The sequence below is a fragment of the Leopardus geoffroyi genome, chromosome B1 (genome assembly GCF_018350155.1).
Source record: "Leopardus geoffroyi isolate Oge1 chromosome B1, O.geoffroyi_Oge1_pat1.0, whole genome shotgun sequence".
Lineage (NCBI taxonomy): Eukaryota > Metazoa > Chordata > Mammalia > Carnivora > Felidae > Leopardus > Leopardus geoffroyi.
Window position 1 is genome coordinate 100,400,343 of NC_059327.1, and position 6,090 is coordinate 100,406,432.

The 6,090-nt window shown below is 37.4% G+C and overlaps 1 long non-coding RNA gene across 1 annotated transcript in view; it reads right to left on the bottom strand.

The window, feature by feature from the left end:
• Window positions 1-617: 617 nt before the first annotated feature.
• The window catches only part of LOC123592780, a 110,136-nt gene continuing 104,663 nt past the window's right edge, over window positions 618-6,090 (bottom strand). The window contains exon 2 of the long non-coding RNA XR_006709926.1: window positions 618-3,575. This is a non-coding gene — a long non-coding RNA (uncharacterized LOC123592780). The remainder of the gene's footprint in view (window positions 3,576-6,090) is intronic.

The window sequence follows — 6,090 nt, forward strand, 5'->3', positions numbered from 1 at the left end:
TGGTTTTAGGCACATACACATTTAAATTAATTCTCCTGATCTACTCACCCTTGTGATGGATCTTATATAGCCATTCAGCTTTAATATGAATAGTATTTGCATAGCATATAATTTTTCAAGCTCTGTGTGCCTTTTCATTAAAATGTATCTTTTGGAAACAGTATATAGTTGGGTCTTGCTGCTTTATACAGATTGACACTCTTTGCCTTTAATTAGAAAACTTAGCTCATTTACATTTAATGCAATTATTGATATGATTAGTTCTAGATTTGCCATTTTGTGACTTTTTTTCCTTTTTTTCTCATATTGTTGTTTGGTTGTTATTATTGCTCATCCATTTCTTTTTGCCTGCCTTCTTTTGAGTTAATCAATTGTTTTTAGTATTCCCTTTTTATTTCTCTATTGGCTTTTCAGTATATCTCTTTCAGTTTTTTCTTTTTTAGTGGTTGCTTTAGGAATTACAATGTCTATCTTCAAGTTATTTCAAACTGTGTAGAGTCAGTAGTGAACTATTACATGTAAAAATATATAGGAAACTTATAACAATGTAATTCAATTATCACCCCATGTTCTTTGTGTTTTTTGGGTATATACATACATACATACATACATACATATAATCTTCAAAATTGATTTAATTTTTGCTTTATATGGTAACAAATCTTTTAAAGCAGTTGTACTCCACCAAGGGCAATTTGCCTCCCAGGAGACATTTCACAATATCTACAGACATTTTTTATTTTCACAACTGTGAAAGAGTACTGTTGACAACCCGTGGATAGAGGCCAAGGATATTGCTAAAAAGTTTATAATGTACAGGACAGTCCCTCAAAACAAAGACATATCCAAAGACATATTGCAAAACATCTAGCATGTGAAGGCAATAAAGTTTAAACATATAGAGCTTACTTCAATAACTTAGGTTTCCAGCTAATTAAGGACATTTCTTTACTGTATTCAACATTCCTCCAAATACAGCATTTATATTCAAACCTGGAGCGTTAAACTCTCTAATCTTATAGTAGGTACTTATAGCTGATGATCGATCACTGAGTTTGTTGAGTGAATTAATTGTGGTGTGTGGTTCCACACGAGGAATTTAAAGACAATTGGAATGAAACCAGAGTTCTGAACAGGAGAGTCTCACCCACCATTTGTCTTCTTCTTCCTCTTTCTTCCTGGTGTTGCAAATACATCTAGTAATCATTGTTGGGGTTATTTTCATTTAAAAGGAGAATAAGAGGAGGACATTTTTAAAAATCTAGCAAATTATGTTTGCATATTAAATAAATCCTAAGAGTTTAAACCTTTTTGAATAAGATTATTATACATTTCTTAAAGTGTAATCTGGTTTCTTTTTTCAAATAATCTCTTTCAGTTTTATTGGACACTGATAAAATGATAATAGTCAAATTTGTATAAGAGCACAGGATTTCAAGCTAAACTCAGGTGTGAATCTCTAGATTTATTACTTCCTAAATTTACTACCTATCCTTCTTCCAAGCCTCATTTATTATCATTTTTTAAATCTGTAAAATGGAGACAATACCTATCTCTCAAGGCAGTTGAGAAACACTTTGCACCTAGTCTAGCAAAAAACATTTAGAGTGTCCAAGGCTTTGTTTCATCTTGGGAAACTAGTTTGTTGGCTCACCATCTTGGCCCTTGTGCCTAGAGAATACATCCCTGGTAAACTGGAGTCAGCTGAGCTATCTATTATGGGCGACAACACTCATGTCTCTGTGGACACTGATCAGCACTACTGAGATAAGGTCCAGATGCACCCTGTCACAGATCACTCATTTCAAGCAAGCCTATGGAAAGCCAGGGAAATGGTGAAGGGTGGCCACTGAACTCTTTCACCATCTTCCCAGGGAAATGCTATGAATTCATTCTTGGAAGAAGCTGAGTAAGCTGCAACCTGTAGCAAGTCAACTCCTTATCCAGATGTCACAGAGGCCTGCAGCTCACAGACTTTCTGAAGACCATAGGGGAACAAAGGCTTTAAGTCCAGACAGTAGGCCTTCTCTTTTACAGCCTCAAAGTTGACAGCAGTACTAACGTCACTTTCATACCAGCTTCAAAAATTGACCAGAGGGGCCTTCTTTAGTCCTGGGAGAACCATCAAATCAAAACACACTTGCACACACACGCACACACACACACACACACACACACACACACTGTCTCTCTCTCAAACAAATGGCATATCTTCCACCTCGTACATTGACTGCCACAGCTGCCTTCCCGACAGGGTATTCAATCACACAAATGTCTTCTGTTTGAAGGCTGTTTCCACCTCCAGTCAGGCAGGTTGTTTTCAGCACATCTGACAAAATAGGCCAGATCTGCACAGCAATGTTTGAGAGGAAGTGCAACAAAAGACATCCAGCTGTGCTGAATTAAAAGGTCTTCATTCATCACCTTCCATCAGTCCAAAAGCAAAAGGAGGCTGACGTTATTTGTAAGAAATTTAAGGGTGTTATTATTCACCTGTAATTAAAAAGAATGGTTTGATTTGGCTTACAGCCTGGAGGAGAATGAATACTTGTATTTTGCCAGGTTATGAATTTTTCCAAGTACTGAATAGGCTCTGAGAATGAGGCAATGAGATGGAGAAACTTCTTAAGGTAGAATTTTCCTGTATTCACTTGTCACTTGCTTTTTTTTTTTTCAATCCAGCATTTCTTTACCTTTGCTCTTCTGCTTTGGAGAAGTGTTCCCAGAGAATAGAAATCCAGGGGACTTTGAGTCCATCAACATTAGGAAGTTCATGTAGAAGGTTTTTAGATATCCCAAAGAGATGGTATGTGGAAACTTACTACAGAGGCACAAAGTTGCATTTCTCGGATACACTACATATTCAGGAAAGATAGAGAAATAAGGCTTTCTATGGTGTACAGTAAACAAATATACATGGTAAGAAAACTAGAGATGGTTTTAAAATATTAAAAAATTTCATGCATCCAGAGGCACATGTATTTCTCAAGCATGTTAGCATGGTCTGACAGGCCTATGTTTTGGGGGTGAGGGGAGGGGGGAAGTTCCCAATTACATGCTGGGAAACTTAAACATTTTCAGTAACAATTATAAGCTTTTGTACTTTCAGAGAATTCATATGGTTTTATTCCGATATCACTAAGTCTAAAAACAAAATTTTCTTTAGGACTGCCAAAATTGTTGTTGGAGGTTAATAGAGAGTAGGTGGCCCGAAGGCAGGTCTTGGCCAGCATGAGCAGCACATGAGGACAGCATTGGGCCAGGACCTGGGAGCCCAGCAATTTGGGGCTTCACTGTATCCCACCATGCTGAGCAGTGCAGGAAAGGAAAGGATAGGGCAGCTGAAATTTAAGCTGCTTGGATGCCCTATATAATATTTGGTATTTTGAAAACACTTTACACTTGCCAGTAAGTAAATCCAGATGGAATTCAAATAAGTTTAGCCAATATTATTATCCTGGCTTGCTGATGTGGAGAGTCAGGTCTGATTGATTTGCCCAAGGACTTTCAATTCCTACAGAGCCACCATACAGCTTTTTACCGCTTCCTGTATATCCAGTGGGCCAAAGAGAGTCCTGGAAGAAAACAGAGACTTTCATATTTCCTGTTCTTGACTCAACCCAGCAGGTCACAAAAGCTTCTGAACAAAGGAAAAATGTCCATCCTTATAACTTGGCTGGCTCCTCTTTCAGTACTTTCTTACAAAGCAACCATGGTCAGTTTTTTCAGACCTACTGCCTAATTTGTGTTAGGCCATTTTTATTAGGCTCAGGATATTCTCCTGAATAGTTATGAAAAACAACTTTCCCCAGCTTACTCATAAGAAAGAAAGCTATCTGGGATCCGGATAGCTGGAACCCAGAACAGAACATATACAATTTTCAGTTTGCATTGATGTATTCTCATTTCTAAGCAAAACCCAAATTATTGTTAAAAATCTCTCCTTTTTCTAGGATGGACATTACACGTTTATTCACTGGGTAAGTTTCCCAACTTTTACTGATGAAAAAAAATCACCTCATTTGGGGGGTTAAATACACACACACACACACACACACACACACACACACAAAACAAAGAAACAAACAACAACAGAACAGACTCCCCAGCCCCACTCAGACTTGCTAAGTGAGAAACTCTCGGGAAGCTGCATGGGAAATTATAATATCAAAGACTCTGGGATCTCATGTAGTCTCAATTCAAATCTCACCTCTGCTACTTAGTAGCTGTGTGACCTTGGACAAGAGGCTTATCCTCTCTGCACCTCTCATCTCTTCATAATGAAATGTGAAATGTGAACCATCCCTTTGAGAAACCTCCCATTAAAAGGCAGTTTAGTAAAAAAAGGGTTCAGCAGAGGAAATCTAGGAGGAGCCAAACATAGTCTTTAGATCGGTCTATTTCCAAAAAACTGGGTGATGTTAAAAAAATTTACCTACCTTTTATTTAGATTCATCTAAGCTCTAAAACTGTGAGAATGAAACTATGATTTTGAAAACAAGGATACATTCTCAGACTGCATTTAGATACCTGAAAGGAAGTGGCCATCCACTCTAATCACACCAAAATCTGAGTACAGTTTAGGAAGAAGAAATTATAAATAAGCCACTCTAGCATTCTATGTTATTCAAGCTTCAAATATGTTCAGTCTTAAATACAAACTTATTAACCTACCAACAGCGGGACTTTATGAGGTGTTTTGAGTAGCTCATTCCTAAATAGCTTACCAAATTACCTAAAAGACTTTTGTTTCGTACAAAAAGAATATGCTACTCCAATGAATGACAAAATTGTCTTAATTTGAAAACCCTTCTCGTAAAGGACATGCTCAAGAAGACACAGGCAGGATCTTGATCTTGACTAATCAGTGGAAACATTGGGGAAATGTATCAAAATGAATAATAGAGCCAGGGTACATAAATAATGAGTACATTTCTTAACTACTTCGCTAAAACTGGTTGCTGACAAGCCAGATGGCACAAGTCATTAGTGCCTTTTGGCTTTGGTGTCTCTGCTAACTAACTCAGGAATGGGAACTCAGGACTGGAACAGCACCTCTATTGTTAGGGCCCCTCAAAGCGGAATACACTAAAAGTCCCTCCTGTAGCTGAGGAACAATGACTTAAAATTCTTTTGTTATTCTGCAATGCCTCAAAATTTGTTAAGTCTTGTCCTCTACCACCCTAAGGCACTTTGGGGACTTAATTAAGTTATTGTTTGCAGACATGGGATAAATTCAGTCACATCACAAAAGAAACAAATTCGGTTCCAAATGTTATACATACTTCCCTCTCAACTGTAAAGCAAGATTTGAGACCTATCTGAAAACAGTAACATAATTGTGGGTTTCTTTCTAAATGAAAGGGCCAGAATAATGTATTAAAAACAAAAACAGGAAAGTATAAACTATTAATTTTATTATGGAACTTGTAAACTCTGATGGTCTTTTTAGGTGTAAATATAATTGGTGCTTTCACATATTTGTTGACAAAATATCAGTCACTTTAGGTGGAATAAAGTGAAATGCTAAAGATAAATCAGGGCATTGCTGCTCAGGTCATTATGAAGCCTCTGCCATTATACTAAGCCCTGATCCCCTGGGTGTCCTTCACTGGCAGTCAGTGAAGATTGTGCTGCTAGAAAAAAATTCCAAAAAAACCTCTAAAATGGATCAAATCACTAAATGATTATAAAATTTTTGTTCCTTTTATTGAGTTAGTAATAAAATGTATCACTTATTTGAGAGAGGTCATTATTTGTGTCTTGAAAAATTCCATGCCATGGTTAGAGCTTATGTAATGAACAAATCCGGAGCAGTGTGGGACTTTGTAATATGAAGTGATTCTTGGGTCAGTACAGGTCTCATGAATCCCAGACTATTCTTTTCCTGTTCTCTCTCTTGGCTCCAAAGGCAGGTCAAAGCAATAGCAAATAGTGCCTCCTACCCAGAGCTGGCACTACAAGTGTCCTGCAAAGTTAATTGGAAAACATAGCGAACACAGCCAATGGTGGCTAAGCTCCTGATAGTCTGTGAATGAAGACCTTTTTTGTATCCTATGCCTGCTCATACATAGTCACATATAGAACACC